At 38.2% G+C, this 20,804-nt stretch overlaps 1 protein-coding gene across 1 annotated transcript in view; it reads right to left on the bottom strand.

Moving 5' to 3' along the window:
* Positions 1-20,804, bottom strand: part of fam49bb (family with sequence similarity 49 member Bb) — a 46,727-nt gene extending 25,923 nt beyond the window's left edge. Inside the window, exons 1-2 of the mRNA XM_062441396.1 lie at positions 20,737-20,804; positions 5,735-5,826 (exon numbers count right to left, since the gene is read on the bottom strand). The gene's annotated coding sequence lies outside the window, so the exon portion shown is untranslated. The remainder of the gene's footprint in view (positions 1-5,734; positions 5,827-20,736) is intronic.

Genomic DNA, 20,804 nt, shown 5'->3' with positions numbered 1-20,804 from the left:
CTCTTAAAAAAAACTGAAGAAGAAGACGATGACAAACAGACACACACGAAAAAAAACTGTTTTGTCCAGAGACGCAGATCAGAGGAGGGATGAAAGAGGGAGCGCCTCATCCTCAGTTAACCCCCTCTCCTAAACCTCCCTCTCTCCTCTCTGTCTGTTTTGTATGGCACCTGATGAAAGTTGGAAACCATGGCAACAGGCACATATATACACACACACTGAGAGTCAGCTAAAAAAAAAAACCAGCAAGGCTTTCATTGAAATCAATCTCTATGAAGAAGTAGAAGAAGGAGAAGAAGAAGAAGAGTCACATTGATATGACACTTCTATACTCAAAACACACACAGACAGAGAGAGAGAGAGAGAGAGAGAGAGAGAGAGAGAGAGAGAGAGAGAGAGAGAGAGAGAGAGAGAGAGAGAGAGAGAGAAAGAGAGAGAAAAAGAGAGAGAAATGCTGCAGATCAATGCTTTAAATTGCTAAAACAGCAGCCAGTAAGCGACTAAACTCCTCTCATGAACATCCTAAATAAAGATGCAGCTAAGTATTGGGAGGATATAAAGTGATCATATTTCTTCTAGGAGCTAAAAAGAGAAGTTTAAGATGTTTCATCCTCCTCCGCCTCCCTAAATGTGACAACTTTGACTCCCTGCTGCAGCATCTGCCTCACTAAGCAACCTCCTGCATCCCCACCCTGCCCTTGACAGTCCTCTGACTCCTTTTCCTAGCATGTGTTAGGAAGATAGTAAAAAAAAATACAAAAAATGAAGGGGGGGGGGGAGTAACGTACTGACTCACTGTGGTCGGCCTCCCTCGGGGCAGCTGCCTCCTAGACCCATTAACCCCCCCACCCCACCCGCTTATTCTTCTTTATATATATATATATAAAAACACCCCCGAACCATCACTACCCATCTGACCTTCTGACTGTGACTCAACCAGCGTCACTGTATCCTTAAATCACCCTCATTCATTCATTCATTCATTAAACATCCATCCTCAAAAAGAGAAACACATTTAAAGCCTTTAAGGTTGATTTACATTGAAATAATACAGAGCAGCATCACTATATAAAGATGTATTACCCTAACTGTATTTTTGGGTGGGGCACAGTGGAGGGTTTTTTTTTTTTTGGAGGGATGATGAATGTCAGATAGAAAAAAAAACAAAAAAAAGAGTGCTGGCATTTGTCATCTAGTAAGAGCAGAGCGCCATCTGGAGGGTGAGACATGACGTGCACATACAGAGAGGAAGCCACTCCCAAATCAAACCCTATATATTTAAATAAGTACACTGTGATATATTGGCTTTATAGGGATGCTTCAGTTTAGAAATAATGGTAGATTTTTTTACTCTCTGCAGAAAATAGCTGCAAAAATTCAAAATAAAAAGAGACATATCAGCTTTTTGGGATGATGAGGAACAGCAGCAGCACTGATGTCTGATCCAAAAGCGCCACCCGGTGGTCACCTGCAGCTATTCCAGTTGCAGGAGGTGCATCCGCTTTTCATTCAAATGCACCAAATTTAAAATGACATTTCTGCAGAGTAAATGTTATTTCCATGTTTCATTAAAGCTGTCAGACATTTCTACGCCAACCTCCCCCGCGCCGGGATGACAGCAGCACTGACGTAAGCTTCTCAAGGGAAGGTCCAGACAGGAAGTTTTACACACAGATGTCATCCCAACCCCCCAACCCCCCAACCCCTCTCCCCTCTCCATTGACATAAATAATATATAAGCAAAGAGAAGCTGGGAGCTTTTAGCTGACATAACAAGCCACTCTACATATTACACCCACTCAGACGGATCACCTCAAATTACCTATTCAGCGGGCGGCGCTGGAGTGTCGTCTGCATGCTGAGTCAAGAGTGGAGCAACTTAAATATCCATGTAATAAAATAATCATTTTTTAATCATGCATGCTGATGGAGAAACCTTATAAAAATGCACACACTCATTCTACTACTGACTATTTATTATGTTTTATTTTAATTCGAGGCATTAATCATTAAACAAGCAGGAGTTGCACCTAAAAATAAAACATTTCCACAAATATTATTAATATATTTTGGATTTCATGAGCTGTATCTCCACCAGGAATACATATAAAAATGGTCATAATGGTAAAAAAAACAACTGAATATGTTATTTAATAAAGAGAAGTGATACATTCTTGCTTTCTCTGGTTATTAATATCACACATACTAGTCTTTAAACTGATTTTTTTATCATTTATATCAAAGTATAGACCCACCACAAGCTTTAATTCAACCACCTTAAAACCATCCTAACAAGGTGAGAAAGCGTCTGTATCTCCTGCTGCACGTTAAATTTGCAGCTATGGCTCACAAAACCTTACAATTTATAGCTTTAAAAATCATATTCATTTATTTCTTTTAAATATATGTCCTTAGATATCTATTTGTCTTCTATATATATGGGTTTGTGACATGCTACATTTCTCTTTATAGCATTCTGAGTTTGCTAAGTCTGATATTCAATCATGTGTTTGTGAGCATAACTGAAAAATAAACAAACAAATACATACGTCTCCCAAAAGAAAATCATAATTTTATAGCTTTAAATCTGATCCAGTTACATTAACCTTTATTTTCTGTGTACAATCCATCAGCTGGGAGAGGTATAACACTACCAAGACTCACCAGGAGGGGGCAGCACTGACCCAATAATGATCCTAGCAACCAGAGAGCCAGGAAAAGCTTCACCTCAGGCTACTGTACCAAACGTCTCTACCCCCCCTTCCTCCTCTGGTTTAGAGAGGCTAATCCTGCCTGTGTACACACACACAGACACACACACACACACACACACACACACACACACACACACACACACACACAGACACACACACAGAGAGAGCTCCCATTGCACTAACTCAGCTCCACTCTCCATTCATAATGCAACATGTCTACATCTCCCCTGCACTGCCACAGGGTTGTGTGCTGCGTGCTAGTTAAAATAACCATTCAGGCTATTTAAAGTGAATGGATTTGAGTCTTTTGCTACAACGCCACGCCAGCTTTGCATTAGCCTACACACACACACACACACACACACACACACACACACACACACACAGACACAGACATATATACATATACACCCATACTACAGATCTCTCTTGAGGATACACACTGACTTAGTGATCCTATATATATGTGAACCACCTGAGGCTTAAGCTGTCAAAACGGCGCAGCATTCCTGCACCGAAGGGGGATGAGCCAATCAAATGATAGCCATGTGTCATGGTAACAATCTCCAAGGAGACACGGGAGGAAAAATACAACAGGGATGGGCAGACGTGCTATCTACGATGACTGGTTTAATAAAAAAAAATGTAAAGGAGGAGAGGAGAAGTGGAGAGGAAGAGATGAAGAAAGACAAACAGTGGTAGTGAAATAATAATAGCTCCCTTTGCTGCGGGAGGAAGATGTGAACAGGAAACCCTGCTTTAAAAAAAAAAAAAAAAGAGACATTCTGGGTGTATAATGAGGAAAATGTAGGTCATGTTTGAGTGTAAAACCACAAAGAGTCAACACCACAATGTAACCGACTATTAAATACATTTTTTTTTTTTTTTTTTTTTTTTTAAAGGTTTCAGAAGTGGTTGTCATGTGAGTAGACGATGGGCATTGACCCTGCGTCCGTCCTGCCATTACATAAACACTCTGCCCTTGGAGGAGAAGGAGGGAGGGAGGGAGGAGAGAGGAGAGGAGAAGGAGAAGGAGAAGGAGGGGAAGCAGGAAGCTGGGAGCACCTACATTACTCAACTCCTTTTTTCTTTTTCTTTTTTTTATAGCCCACAATGCACTTCATTTCCTGCACCGGCGTTACACATACACCCACGGCACGGCACATTAAGACTATAATAGGCATATAGGTGCACCAGGGGCGGGTCTTACATAATGACATGTCTGTATCTGTGTGTGTGTGAGGGGTTTTTTCTTAGCTATTATCTCAATAAAAGACAACCTGATGATTGCAAATAAAGTTTAAAGTTGTAGTTGAGTCATTTATCTAAGAGAGCATGCTTTTTAAACTTAAGTTTTACCAAAAAAAATGAGCAGTTTTTATAAGAATTTAATGCTTTCGTCCTTTTATTTTGGTTAAATTTAGACAGTAGGAGTTTAACTAACCCTCTTGTGTCTCTTACAGCAGTGTTTTATCCTACGCCGGCTCGAGGCAGAGTGTCCACAGAGAGCATCACAGTCATACCATCGCAGACACTGTCCTACTTATGATCTTTTTTTCTCCCCCCCCCCCCAACCCCACATCCTCCATTTTTCTAGCTGTATTTTCTCACCCACAACCCCTAATGACATGTGGCCTCAAAGGCGAGTGATTCATATTAAAATGAGTAAGAAAATAGATGGAAATATCTCATTTTATTCGTCCTGCAGCTGAGCGAGAAGTCACACCATCACCATCATTCCTCCCATTTATACTGAGCCCACGAAAACACCACGAACTGACTCAATTGCAAATGATTTAGTCCTTTAAACTTGCACTGTGACCTAAATGACTGTGAAACAATAGAAGAAAAAACATACCACACATTTTTTTTAAAAACCAAGAGAAGTGACGTAGCGGCTTTTTATTACTGCTGCTTTTCAGGCATTCAAATTAGAATCAGATATACGAGACGCGTCCTTGAATAGTTTAAAAATAGTCGTGTAAACAACTAAAGAGCAGATAAGCAGATGGTAATCTGGGAGGAGAATGAAAGCCAGCGCTGTATGAACGGAGCCTAATTGTCAAAACTTTGCATCAAGGCAGGGACAGATAATGCAGACGTGAAGGCTGTTAAAGGAAAGTTTGACAAGTCTGTTTTACATGCCGATATTTGCGTTAATATTCGGAGCAATGTTTCGTGAGACTGCTGATAAAATCCAGCGTTTATTGCACGCACACGGATGAGGACGCAGCCTGAAGTTCAACAGGAGGGAAAGAAGTTTAACTTATGCTTCATACACGTGGATTCAGGCAGAGAGCAGACAGACAAACCCAAAAACCCTCCAAACAGGTGTTATTTAAACTGTTTGGAGGGTAAACTGACCACATATTTAGAGTTTAAATGGTTATTTTCTCACCTGATAAAGTACTAAAGCTTCATAAACTGACTCATTTGCATGTTATATGTCAGCTTTTCTTGTTTCTACACAGCATCCGGTTATAAATTCTCTTGCTGACCTCACCTTAGTTTAACCATCCTGCTGCTGTCCTCCACTTAAATGACACCTGGCCTGAACTAATCCAGGTGAATCAGCATTAGAAGTAGGTTTCAATCACAGATGCAGCCCTTTAAATTCTCTTTTTTTGTGTTTTCACGTTGAGCTGTAGTTGAGACGACTGAAGGCTTAAATTAGCTCCAGATTTACTTTGCAATGCATTTTTGCACATAATCAATTGATTTTTCAGTGTATATAACGTAAGAAAATGATGAAAAATGTCCATTATTAATCCTTGAAGCCTAAATTAACATGTTCATATTCAGATGACCAAGAGTTAACAAAACCCCAATAGATGTTGAGTTTACTATCATGAGAAACTGAAAAAACTTGCAAATATTCACATTTTAGAGGCACGCTCCAGTGAATTGTGAGGATATGTGAGGATTTTGGAGCTGCATTAAGATGGACAAACACACACACACATAAAAAAAAAAAAGCTTTCTTCCATTGCACAGGTGTGATTTTGGTAACGAGGACTCACCAGCAGTGGAGTTGTGTGACTGTCAGTCAGGAGCAGGGAGGCCCGGCCTGGCAGGTGGCCCCGGGTCACAGTCCTCCAGCAGAGGTCAGCCTCTAAAAAAGAAACACACAGACAGACACATACAATCACACACAACTCCAAATAAAGACATAAGAATCTGTAGAAAGGCTGAATATGTGGAGATTTTGGTGGTTTAATGCACATCCTGGTCACACTGTAGCATTATTACTCATTTCCTGTCACACCTCAACACTGCTAACACAACTTTGGTGCTTTTTTTTTTCTTCTTCGGTGGGAACAAATAAGTTCATACAGGCTCTTTTAATCAAATTTCATTTTCAAATTCCCCGTTTTTTTAAACTCTGATGATAATAAACTAAAAAGTGAAATATAGTATTCATAAAAAGGCTGCAGGTTGTTCTTATGTTCTCTCCTTATACCTTCCTTTATGAAACGTTGGCTAATTGCTTTTTTCTTTTTTTAAGAAAACATGGAACAAATAGACGCATTAAAAACACAACACACCACTTCCTATTGCGTAACACTTCCTCTGATTCAGCAAGCTTCAGGTTTTTCTCCCTCTGTTTTTCTCCTCCTCCTACAAACACCCACTCAGCCAATCCAACTCACACTTTTTCCATTCAATTGAAAAGTTTAAGGATCGAATCAAACTGCCAACTAAAAACACACATTTTAAAAAGTTTAGTTTCTTCATTGACCCCCCGTCAATGGAGAGTAAAGGCTCATTAGACTGTGAGACCATTAGGACCAAAAAAGGCTCTTCTCTCTCTCTCTCTCTTTCTTTCTTCTCTCTCTCTCTTCGCCAGCATGCATACAAATGTACGACAATAGCAGCAGTGTTGGTCATGCATGAATGTGATCAGACTTAAAAAAACCTGCGCGAGTCGACACACGATCAAATAAGACATAAGACGCCGTGAGAAGAAAAAAAAGAAGGGGGAAGATGGTTTCTTAGAGAAGTGAAATAGATGCTCGATAGAATAAATCCTTAAAAAAAAAAAAGGTGAATTAAAGCTGAAAAATTGTCCACCTCTCTTCTCTTCTTCTTCTTATCGTCGCATTCTGGATGCAAAACTGACTGCGACTTGCTCCTAAATCCAGCAGACCTGACATGTCACGGGGGCGGTGGGGGTAGGGGGGGGGCAGAAGGTGGGGGGTGCAGTGGGTGACATCTGTGGCCGGGCATCATGGGAGTCAGAGACGCATCAGGCTTACAGCTGGGGGCCGTGACACGAGGACGAGTGAGTGTTTGATGGAGCACACGGTCACACAGGCTCGTTAGCATCTGTTAACTACTTCATGAGACTTCATGATGCTGATGATGAGATGGGTTTTTTTTTTTACATTAACTTAAAACTTTGAACACTTTTTAACCTATAGATACTTTTTAGGGTTAAATTTGACCCATTTTCACATTTGAAAGCTGTAAAAACACTAAATATTCGCATTTCTTTTAGTCAGACTTTTCCTAATATGACCCCAAATATACAAATATGTGATCAAATGTGATGTGTATTTATAACAAAATTCAAAAATCAACATTGAAACATGTTGCTATATTCATCATATTCCATAAAATGTTCAACTGGACTAGGGATGTCCCGATCCGATATTTGGATCGGATCGGCCGCCGATATTAGCAAAAAATGCATATCAATATCGGATCGGCCTGCACGGGAAAATCCCGATCCGGACTCCCGATCCAGTTTGTTTTCAAAACTCCGGTCCGTGTTTTCCAGCGCACCGATGTAGGTAATCCATTCCAGTTTTTTTCAGCTTCCCCCCCCAAATCCAGTCCGCGTTTTTCAGCACACCTAGCGACCTGTCCAGCATCCCACTATTTATTTTCTACTCAGCTTTTTTGTGTGTTTTGCTTTTTTAATACAGTTTACAATATTGTTTGCACTGATTACTACAGTGCAGCCTGCTGGATATAAAAGCATGCATTAATATCTCTGTATCACCCAGAGAGAGAGAAATGGCTGCACTCTGGTGATATTTTTGAGAAGATAAAAAGCATTTTATTAGTGACATTCCCCCACATGAGTACAGAACCCAATTTATTAATGGTATGCAACTTCATTGGTAATTTGTCACCTTTCTTGTTACACTTTTTATTTTTTTGTTTAGCTTTTGTGTGTATATGTCTGTATTTCTTTACTCTAAAGTTTTTATGTTGTATGTCTCACCATAGGAGGGCCACCTGACTAGGCCTTATGGGATTTATTGCCTCCTTCTGCACATTTCTCTTTTGTTAGTTATTGCAGTTTACACTCTTGTTGTTCAAGAGCAGAGCACTGATGCCAATTCAGTTTGTGTGGTTAATTGACTATTTATTATTTTGTGTTTATTTAACCCTGTTAAGAATAAACAGGTCAGCTTCTCATTACCAACCATTGTGGATTATTCAAACTAACCTAATTAAGTTGGCTAGTTGTTCTTAAGAGTAAAACCCTTTTCAGCATGAGTATAACAACAAAATAAGTAAATATCTTTAATCTTTAATACATGCTTGGATCGGCCGGTATCGGTATCGGCCGATGCTAAAAGCTACAATATCGGTATCGGATCGGAAGTGCAAAAAGCTGGATCGGGACATCCCTAAACTGGACCATAAAATAGTGATTGTGAATGTCTTTTTAAATCAAACAGAAGGATTAATCAAACATGTATTAATGACTGATGGTGAATTTATGAATGTGAATTGATGCAGAGACTAATTATAAGTCAGAATATGAACAGTATGTAAAGGGTTAATGCTTATTTATGAAATTAAGTTAAACACAGGATCATTTCAGCGTCGTTAAAGTCTTGTTTCTGTGATTTGACGAATAATAAAATACTATATTTTTTATTGCACTTTTGCAAAAACAGAACTAGAATAAGTTTAAAGTTTAAAAAAAACAAGAAAAAGAAACAATAATCTTTAAATAAACATTTGTATTTAGGTCAGCAGGTTGAAAACAGTGATCAGCTGTGAATAAAAATGACGCTTTCTATCATGTCGGGCTTTAAACTAAATTAAATATAAATCATATAAAACATTTTTATTTGGATGCAGACACCCACATTTTACTCCTGTAACAAAGAGTTTACCTTTTGAGAAGTCTTACTGATAATTATTAATGCAACTAAAATAGCTACAAGCATTCTCACTTGTTTAAGTCATCCAGTGAGTCACTGACTTCCTTTAAAAAGGAAAGAAAAACACTTTTATCAGCGAGTCTTTGCCCATTTTACGAGACTTTTTTTTACAAGAATTTTTATTTTCTTTGAACTTTTTTCTTGATTTTAACATTTGTCTGTTTTAATTTAAGAGCAATGTTGCAAAAGAGGCTCAATACATAAAAGTTTAACTGATCACAACAATGTCAAAAACTGGCAGAATGACGATAGAGGAAGTTTTTAAAGACAGCATCAGTTATACGTATGAAGACGTCTTATTGATAAACACTCAATATTACAGATTTACGGAGATATAACTACACAAAATCACTGCTTCTTATTCTTCACATTTTATTTAAAGATATATATGTAAGTATTTATAGGGACTACTTTCATTCATTTTCAGTGCTGCTGTGAGGAAAGACCCACATGATGAGATCATTTAAAAGTGTGTGTGTGTGGTGATTCAGCTTTTACTCATCCCTCCGAGCAACAATTAAACTGAAAGGGTGAGGAACTACAGTCCAGATAACTCACTGTGTGTGTGTGTGTGTGTGTGTGTGTGTGTGTGTGTGTTTTTAGCGGGGGTGCAACGTTTGCTGCTTCCGATTACCGTGAAGGCATCCGCTGCGTCACGTGAGAAGCTCGTTATCGTAACAACAACTTGAAAGAAAGGAGTAATTTAAATAAAGACAAAGTCATTGAGGAGGGAGGAGGAGGATGAGGAAGAGGAGGAGGAAGAGGAGGAGGGGGAGGTGAGTAAAATAAAAGCCAGAAAAATGTATCTAAATACCAAGAAACAGGAGGTTTTGAAGGTTTTTTGGGGTTACTGGGAAGCTGTGCCTCATCACATCACAATCCTTCCTGAGAATCATTTTAACCCTTTGTGTGTGTGTGTGTGTGTGTGTGTGTGTGTGTGTGTGTGTGTGTGTGTGTGTGTGTGTGTGTGTGTATGTGTGTGTAGCTGCAATAACATTAATGTAACAACAAGTACAGTCACTGCACCACATGAAGAGGTCAATGAATGTGGGCCAACATGTGTGGGCCTGCTGCAAACTGCATGTGTGTGTGTGTGTGTGTGTGTGTGTGTGTGTGTGTGTGTGTGTGTGTGTGTGTGTGTGTGTGTGTGTGTGTGTGTGTGTGTGTGAACAGACAGTAAAAACATGTGCTGGATCTGACATCAGAGTACAGAGCTAATCAATAGGATCTATACATGGAGCCGGTCTGTCACACACATGGTTTATTATTAGTTTATTCTCTCTGATGTAAATGTACAAATATAATAGAAACACCTTAAAAATACTGAATATAGCAACAAAAAACATAAACTTATAACCTTCATTAAGATGTTATTCATTGCTGACTGTATTCCTCGGCTTGTCATCAGTCTCAGTGTAGTAGAGAGGCTGCAACCACTTTTTATATTAATCAATTAATCTGATCATTATCTACATGATAAGTCCATAAAATGTCAAAATGGTGAAAAAATGACAATCACTGTGTCCAAAAAGCCCAAGACGACACCCTAAAGTATCTTATATTGTCCTGCCCATTAAACTTAATGCCATAGAAAACTAAAGCTACCAGAAAATATTCACATTTAAAAGAGACTAGAATCATCAATTCATTAAAAAAAGATAAAAAATGAATGAAAACTATTACAGATTCATTTTCTGGCAGGTCAGAAGTGAACTGATGTGACAACGGGACATAAATCAGGTGTTAGTTTCAACACCGCCGACTAAAAACATCCATTACAAAAAAAAAAAACTCTAGTTGCCATGACAACCTGTAGTCTCCCTTGTTTTTACCTGTTGGTGAGCGAGAAAGCTAAGGGGGCTTAAAGGACGGATGTATAGACTGTGTTTTTGTGTGTGTGTGTGTGTGTGTGTGTGTGTGTGTGTGTGTGTGTGTGTGTGTGTGTGTGTGTGTGTGTGTGTGTGTGTGTGTGTGAAGTTTCGGAAGCCCACGAAGCCTCAGTGGAAAATCACTTCATTAAGAAAAACTCCCACATATCAGCTACAGAGACTCGAGACACTCAAACTGAAATGTGGGGGAAAAACAACAGAAAATGACCTGGAGGAGTTTCGTTTTTTCTCAGCTGGATTTAAAGAAAGTACAATAAATCCCGCAAGCAGAAGCTCACATAAAGATTTAGAAGCATTATAATTATTACTTTTATCATTATAGTATAACTACTTTTATTGGACGATATATTGTCTCAGAAATAATCGCGATAAACGATATTATTGTCATTTGAAGATCATTTTATACCACTGATATAATGATAATATAATAGTATAATAATGTAAAGGGGGGGATTGGAGAGTGGACGCTACTCAGACTGCCATTATGGTTGGGGACAGAGTTATTTACCTTTAACTCTTCTGCAGTCTCCACTCAGGACGAGCACAGTGAAGAATGGCGGACACTACTCACTTAGCCAATGTGACATGAATAGCCTCTTAGCTGCTAATGTGAAGTGTGGCAATGCTGAGGTCAAAGGTCATGCCCATGCATCATACCATAAGTCCATATATAGACACGATGATGCTGATAATTGGGTTATTGTACGATAGGTCGATAATTATTGTGACAGGGCTGTAATCCTCTATCAATGTTAGATTTCTGATCTCTCAATGATCTGCTATCATTAAAACTTATCTGAATTGAATTTGACTGATGTCATTATTAGTGCATGAGAAATAAAAAACATCACACTGCTATCACAGCGTGTGGTTAACAAGTGTGAGGATTGAAGTGGTTTTTAGTTTAGATGGTGTGCTGCTTTGTACACAGGTTAGTTTTTAGGTGTTTTATCTTTTACATTCTGCAGAGCACCGTTTGCACAGCGAGTATTTTTATTACACACACATATAGATATATATACACACACATATATTGGTTTTATTAGTAAAACATTCGGGTATTTTTAGTTTTAGTCTTCCGATGGTTAGAGATGTGTCTCTATGTTATTTGCGGCTGTTTTAAGTGTGGTAAGCGTTCATTCTTCTGTTCATTAAAGGCATCGCTCCACAGCGCTAACTGGAGACATAAATACAGCAATTCTTTCCGTTTTTGTGTCTTTTGACAGACGACACAGTTGGAAATGTCGCCATGGGCTCTCAAAGTGTGATTTTTATGTTGATTTTTAAAATATTTGATAGATTGGTGTGTGATGGCACCAGTGGAGCAGCAGCAGCCTATTGCATGCAGCTCTGTAAGTACAATTTCTGGGTATTTTTAGTCATTACTTTTTAGCTTTTTTCCCCATTGGATAGTTAAAGATGTGTTTTTATGTTGTTATGTTACGTGTGGATGTAGCTGCTGTAATCTATCTCTCTATCTATTTATTGGGGCTGGGCAATAAATCAAAATTATATCGATATCGTGATATTTTATAGATATCGTCTTAGATTTTGAATATCATAATATTGTGATATGGAATATGGAAGTGTTGTCATGTCTTGTCCTGCTTTTAAAGACTGTATTACATTACACTGTGTCAATATTTCATGAGAGCACCGATAGTCATCCCTACAATATCGCCAAAATATTGATATCGAGGTATTTGGTCAAAGACATTGTGATATTTGATTCTGCCCATATCGCCCAGCCCTTCTTTCTTTCTATCTATCCATCCTTTAGTTTCTGCAGCTTTGACTTAAAACACCATTACTGCATTAAAAGAAAAAGATATGTCTTCATAGGTAAGCTTTTATATATATTTTAGAATTGGGAAACATTTTCTTACTGTTTGTGCAATTTCTCAAACAACTAGATTAATGCATCTGGGGTAAAATAAAAAAATAAAAAAAGAAAGTGGGACAGAATTCCACCTCGGGTTTAATCTGACAGCTTTGTAACATAAATGTGAGAATGTGGAGGTTTTTTTGGGTGGTGCGGGGGCAGCAGCAGTAGCAGCAGCAACAGCGTGGCAACACTTACATGCAAAAAGAAATAAAAATGAATTTCAACCCTGCTGATTTGCCATCTGTGGCAACACCCCTGTGGTGTCCGCTGACATGTAGGCGGCCACATGAGGATCTCATGCCTTTGCCTGGTTTAACATGCTGTAATAAAATCATCATAATCAGGGTAGAAAGACGACTGCTTTCATTTGTTTTACTAAGATAAGTCAAATAAAAAGGAGAATTCTTGATTTTTTTCTCCTCATATTTGAGCCTGGAGGGGTTTTTAATGCATGTGTGAAAGGTGTGGGGGTTGATTTTCCTCCCTTGTGTGTGGTCTACATTATAAATAGCCTCATATATGATCCACTTTCTTTCTTTCTATTCCCCTTACATTTACTCTAAAGATGTTGCTGCTGCTGCACACAACTGAAAGCATCCAGCTGAAGGCCTCTGGACAGAGCGCCTGCCTGCAGGAGAAGAAGAAAGAAGAAGAGGATATGCAATCTCTCTCTCTCTCTCTCTCTTTTCATTATGTGCGTGCTCACGGGCGTCAGATAAAGCCAACATCACAGGACGGAAGTGAGAAAGTTGAGAGGAATGCTCCGACTTCTACTAGCAGATCAGAAACTGAGAAACTGGCATGCACACACACACACACACACACACACTGACTCATACACATCAAAACGTGTAACACTTGCCGCCCAAAAAAGGCTGCAGACACAAAAGCCAACCACAAGCCAACACCTCCCCAGTACCCCTCTCTCTTTGTATTAATCAACCAACTATTAAATGAATCTAAGCCATTAAGTCATTTAAAACAGGTGTTCGATTTTTTTTTTTTTTTTTTTTTTTTTAGCAATCTGCAGCTTCGTGGATTCGATGTGCAAAGTCTGTAAATTCAGCCTTGGCGTGTGCAACAGGAACAGGCTTTTTCCTTATACCAGAGTGACTCAAGTATGTCATCATTTCTACCGTGATATGCTTAAGAGAGACAAGAGCGGACACGCAGCATAGATGCAGTAGTGAGAATTTACTGAACTCTGAAGAAGCAAATGAGTAAAGTCACAAAGCAAGAAAAAGTCTGTATTAGTCATCGAATGGTGCAAATTCAAGCTGCGCTGCACGATAAAGCTCATCTAAATAAAGCAAATCACATGTCTAAAAAGGGTAAATAAGTCAATTTAAACCCTTTTTTATTTAAAACAATAAGCAGTATAGAAGCTGAATGATGTCGAAGCCGCTCCACACACCTTCTGTCATGATAAAGCTGAAGAGGCCGAATCAGTGAGGAGGAAGTTAATCCCAATAACTGCACAACGCAGCATTATGCCACCAGAGAGAGGGATCAATACAGCTCTGTTGTGCATAAAGCTAAGACAGCAGCACCTGACCCAGCATGTTGCCCCCACTTCAGTGTGTGTGTCTGTGTGTGTGTGTGTGTGTGTGTGTGTGTGTGTGTGTGTGTGTGTGTGTGTGAGAGTGTGGACACAATAATGCAAACACCATGCAATCATATAAAGCTTGATGGCAGTATGTTAGTGAGACTGTTGGTTCAAGTGTTGTGTTCGTGTTATTGTGTCCACCTGTTGTGGATGAAAAAGGCCCTGCAGTGTATATATATATAAAAAAGAATTACAACCTTGATTAATAGATGAAAGAAAGAAAGAAAGAAAGAAAGAAAGAAAGAAAGAAAGAAAGAAAGAAAGAAAGAAAGAAAGAAAGAAAGAAAGAAATTAACATAATTCAAAAAGAGAAAAATAAAGTCAAATAATAAAAAAAGAAAGAAAAGAGAAATGAAAAAGAAAATAAGAAGGAAGGGAAGAAAGATAAAGAAAAAAAAAAGATAAAATAAAGAAAGACAAAGAAGAAATAAAAATAATCTAGCTGATCAAGAAAAATGTCGGCTGCTTAAAATATAATAAAACTAAAGTAAAACTACATAATGTTACATTAATATAAAATTATATATATAAATAAAACTAGATATCACTAGGGCTGGGTATCTGTACTCAATACCATTAAACATCTGTGTAAAGCAACAATAAACACGTGTTCTGAGTTTGAAATACCACAGAAAAGTGTGTTGTTAACCATCCTGTCAAATATGAACGATTTAAAAATAAAAAAATTGCCTAGTATATAAAAAACTGTGAAAAATCAAGCTGTTTTCTCTGCTCTCAAACACTGTGGGTGTGTCCGCTGAATGTGCGAAAACCACGGCCATCTCAAATGTTTACCTGTCAATCATATATATCACCATGACAACATGAAAAATGGATGCTACGTCTTCTCTCATCTGCTGAAATAAATCGATACAGAGTAGTATTCAGCATGGAGGTATTTTTACTGAGGTACATTGACCATCTTAGATGTTTTGCGTCAGCCTCCTCTTCATTTAACTTGCTTATGATGCTTTACTACTTAACAGATCGTTAATGCTACTGCAGACTCAGACGGACACGTGGGTGGATCTATAGCCAATTTAGATTTCGGACCTCGCTAATTCTAAAACCCTGCAATCGATCCTTTTTGCACCCAGAGCTAGAAAGTATCTACTGATTTTGAGCATTTTCTATTTAATAAATATTCATAATTTGTAGACTTTTAAAATGCATTTGCGTACAGAATCTAATCATTTCAATGTGCAGGAGTCGAGGGATTTTATGCAATTTAATGCTTCTATTCACATGAAGGGTATCAAATGAAGTTGGTGTCCGTATCACTTTAACGATACCCAGCCTTCATAATCACTCCTTCATTCACTCATTCACTACTTCTTGTATAATAAACACTAAATAGGTTAATCAAGAGAACATTAAAATGTGGAGCGTTGCATTGTGAGGTTGTTAAACAGGAAGTGGAGCTCATGCTGCGGACAATACTTGGATATATATAATTTTGCACAGTCAGCATTCGAGGCATTCAAAGAAATAAAATGGCGGAGGGTAAATGTAGAGCGCTGTAAAGTTAATGGGAAGTGATTCTGGACACTGGCCTATATAGCCCTAACTAGACTGGATGTACAGAGTGTGTGTGTGTGTGTGTGTGTGTGTGTGTGTGTGTGTGTGTGTGTGTGTGTGTGTGTGTGTGTGTGAGAGAGAGAGAGAGCGAGAGAGGGAGAGGGAGAGAAAGAGGATGCACAGGCTCGCCGGAAATACAATAAATAGTCTGAGTGTCAGCGGGAGGCTTGCAGTGAACCTCATACCGAGAATAACTGGAGTAACCCGACCTGCAGCCGGCGGCGGCTCGGAGACGCCGGGTGTGTTCACAGCAGCGGGGTCGGAACCCTTTCGCCGTGTTTGTGGACATTCCAGTGACGCCAAGAAACTGTCCCAGAGAGAGATGTCGCATATTTCTGTTTATTTATTTACTTACTCTCCCTACTGTTACTGTTACTCCTGATTAATGTGAGGACAAGTTTTCAGATAAATAAACTACATTCTTGTTCTGATGTTGGTTTGTTTTGCAGATCTGACGACGTCTGGGCAGCTCAGCGCTAAGAGAAGAAAAAAAAGGTCTTGGGAGGCCTTCTGGAAAATGATTAATAATTTAAAACGTACTGCCATGACACTCAGTCTGCTACACTCTACACCCATGTTATCACCTCAGCTACTGTTTTACTAATGTAGAAACATGAGCAGACATTTACTGGAGAAAATATGTGCAAAATACTTTATGCTTTATTTATTATGTGCATTATGTTTGCACAATGATTGTTTTTTTTAATCATATTTGATGCATTTTTGTCCGTATTGTTCCTCAAGCATCCGTAATGTAAACACTGATATCTATCTGATGCTTTGCAGACAACAACATTGTGTCAGTAAGTGAATCTCTTACATAAAAAAGCCTGCAACAAGGTTAAAATAAGGTGGTTTTAATAATAATTTACTTATATAGACGTCAACATTTGCCTTTTTTAAGAGGATAATGCTGCACTGTCTAAATTCACCTGCCTGTAACTCAATCAAATCAATCAATCTGTATTTACGTAGATAACAAAAGTGATCTGCAGTCGACGAGGATTCATGAGGGAGCAAAAATGACCTTTGTTATCAGCTCAGCTACTGTATAAACATGATCAGACATTTACTGGAGAAAATATGTGCAATATATTCTAACACAGGACTCTGAAGTGTTTAAGATTGTTGCTTTATCTTGTGTGCATTATGTTTGCACAATGACACAATTGTTTTTTTTAAAATCATATACGATGCATCTTTGTCCGTATTGTTCCTCAAGCAGCTTTAATATATCTATCTGATGCTTTGCAGACGACAACATTGTGTCCATAAGCGTATCTCTTTCTGCTTTTAGAGCAATTTACACGACAAAGCCTGCAACAAGCTTAAAATAAGATGGTAAAAATAATAATGTATTTATCTAGACGTCAACATTTGCCTTTTTTTAAGACAATAACGCTGCGCTGTGTCTAGTCAGTGTCTAAATTCACTTGCTTGCAACTCAATCAATCAGTCTTTATCTATATAGATAACAAACGTTATCTCAAGGCTCGGTTAACTGCAGTCCACGAGGATTCATGAGGGAGCAAAAATGACCCATCTTCTCATTTCATGCTTATTTAAAAAAAAAAGAAAAACAAACAACACTTAGAGCTCTTTTATATTTACTTCCTGAAGCCAGACACACCAGAATTAACTTTTTTTTTCTTGCTGTTAAGCTATTGTCTCTCCGTCCTCGCTTTTGCAATCTTTCAGTTACTGCAACTTTTACTTCTATGCAACACTAATAAAAAAAGAATAAGGAAGAGTTATTTCGGGGGTTAAGCGAAATTATTTGTCATGTGTTTTCCAGATTCCCCTGTTTTTTAGTGTGTGTGGGGGGGGGGGGCGGGGTTTATATACACTGAATGAAACCATGAGAGCACAAGATTGTTTCCATCTATTAAGAAAGATCTGAAAAAAAAGGAAAGTGACACTTCCTTCTTTTTAGAAAATGCACAGTGTATTACTCTGTGACGGATCAAGACCAATTTACACTCACAGCAAAATGCAACATTATGATTAATAGGAAAGGTAGGAAGGAACCAACACCCTCTTCCTCCTCCCCATTCCTTATACCGAGTGAAAAAAGAGCTTGTTTATTTTTGGTGACACAAGGAGTAAAAAAGGTCTCAGGACTTGATGGATGTGTCTACGATGACCCCCCCCCCCCCCCCCCGCCCCCTCGGCCAAGAGGCGATGAAATTACTTCTTCTGTGGAGTGACAGCTGAGTTATACCTGAACAGTCATCTCTCAAAAAGAAAAAAAAGGAAGGGAGGGGGGGGGTTATTATTTTCAGAGTCTCGCTTGCTGCTCGCTGCCTTTTTGTGGTATTTCTAACCTGCCTCTGGGGGTGAAGCAGAATTAGCAGAATAACCCCCCCACCCCCTAAATTAGCACAAAGCAGATACCGTGAGACCCTTTAAAAAAGAAGCATTTTAACATTAGACGTTGCATCACAGCAGACACAACCGGCTGAGCTGCACTTGCCTAACACGCGCTGTCAAATCCGCCTTTTCTGGGACGTTTCACTTCCACTTTCAGAGACTCTGGGAAAGGAAATAACATATACGATACGAGCTCTGTTGCGGTTCGTGCAGACACAGTCACGTAAATCAAAGACTGACAAACTTCTCAGGCGATATTCAGATTAAATAAGAGTGACAGATGTGTTTTTGTTGGACTCTAGGGAGATTGTGGTGGAGTTTTCTTCCCATTTTAAGCAACTTTAAACTACATTTCAATGGGAAATATTGCACTTTTTACTCAATTACATTCATGTGAAAGCTGTAGCTACTACATAAATTGCAGATTAAGGTTATAAAAACCTAGAGTGAGCATGTAAAGTATAATGCAGACAGTACATTAAAATATCCAACAGTATATAAACCTGCAATAACATTTTAAATGCTGCTTTCACTTCAGTATTTCAGTGGTAATAATGACACCGGGTAAAGTGTCCTTTGGCAAGACACTGAACCCCAAAATATCTCCCGACGGTTGTGTAATCAGTGTATGAATGTGTGATATTGACATGAGGTGTAAAAGCACTTTAAGTGGTTGGAAAAGAAGAAAATGTACTATTATGTCTACAAGGCTGCAACTGAGGGTTACTATCATTATCAATTTACTCAATTAATCTGTGTTTGAGCTATAAAATGTCAGAAATTGTTGATCACAACCCAAATATATTGAGTTTAATGTCAGAAAGGAGTAAAGAATCCTGACATTGAAGCAGCTGACGTATTTTACTATTAAAGTCTCAAAACAATCAATCAATGATCAAAATAGCTAATGGATGAATGGACTAGTTGCTACTCTACTTTACACATGTAGGATTTGATTCACACTGAATGTTAACACCCTTATTTGCTCAAAAGCAGCATGTCCCAAGCTGTCAGTTTGTGCATTTCCTTTTCACACTGAAGCAGCTGACATCCTTTTTACTACAGTAGCTCTACTTTACACATGTAAGATTTGATTTACGCCCTTGTTTGCTACTTTCATTAAGTTAATGATCTGAATACGTCTTTGTGTGCAGGACGCCAGTTTACAAAGCTTGCAATTACTTCAGTTTAAGCATACAATGTATTTATTTTTTCACTCTAAAACCTGTGCAATAACCATCAAAACTCAGGTATCTTATCATTCAACACCAATATTACTCCTCTACATAACGTTACTAGTTTTCTATTATATATATTTTTAATACTATTGTCTTTTGATGGCTTGTGTACTTCATTCTTGGTGCTTTCTTCATTTTATTACTATCCATTTTGCTGCTGCTTCTGCAATAATGTAAATTTCCCCACTGTGGGTCTTATAAAGGAATATCTTATCTTATCTGAAACGTTATATTATGCACTGATCTGCCTTAAAAAATAGTAAAAAAATCAATTATAAGTAAAAAGAGGAAACACAAAAGCAGCTATAAACCATTTCCCAGGCTGTCAGTTTGTGCATTTCCTTTCCACGTTGAAGCAGCTGACATCCTTTTAACTACAGTAACTCCACTTTACACATTTACACCCTTATTTGCTACTTTAATTAAGTTAAAAACCTGTGCAATAACCATCAAGCTCAGGTATCTTATCATTCAACACCAATATTACTCCTGTATATAATGCTACAAGTTTTCTATTATATTTTTTTTTGATGCTATTTTCATTTTATTACTATCCACTTTGCTGCTGCTGCAATAATGTAAATTTCCTCACTATGGGACTAATCAGGGAATATCTGATCTTATCTTAAATGCTTTATTATGCACTTACTTTATATCTGCCTTAAAAAATAAATAAAAAATAAATGACAAGCAAAAAGAGGAAACACAAAAGCAGCTATAAACCATTTCCCAAGCTGTCAGTGTGTGCATTTCCTTTAATGCACCGTGTTACTGTACTGCATTTACTCCCATGTTAAATTTAAACCAAGCCATATATACTGTTAGAATAACCTTAAAACTATTGATTACCTAGGCTAACAACAGCTGATTAATAATCAATCACCTGATTTATTAATAAAACATTGGTTTAAGCGTGTAACATTCAAAGCCTCTGACATAAAAACGGAAAAAACGTAAGTAACAGTAAGCGGTGGTGTTAAAAAAAAAAAAAAAAGAGGAAGTTAACGGTGTATCGAGGATGTAACGCGTTTTTTTTTTCATTGTTTTTTCTTTACAGTTAACCAACTTAATAATAAATACATTTACGATTCATCATTCATCCTTTCTTTTCTCTTATTTTTCTTTTTTTTTTACTTTAACACTCAAAAAAACCAGCTAGAATGAATGGCAACTGGTGGGACAGTGAAGGCGACCTAGTGGAGGGAAGACAGGAGGAGATTTTAAAAGATAAAAGAGGAATAAAAAGAGAGGGACTTTGTTGGGTTTTTTACCTTAATGCTCGCAGAGAAACAGTCGACGTCTGGAAACCACGCTAGAAGCTCAAAAAAGAGGAGAGGAG

Source organism: Scomber scombrus, chromosome 20 (genome assembly GCF_963691925.1).
Source record: "Scomber scombrus chromosome 20, fScoSco1.1, whole genome shotgun sequence".
Taxonomy (NCBI): Eukaryota; Metazoa; Chordata; class Actinopteri; order Scombriformes; family Scombridae; genus Scomber; species Scomber scombrus.
Note: the sequence above shows the minus strand (reverse complement) of the source record. Positions and strands in the feature narration are given on the sequence as shown.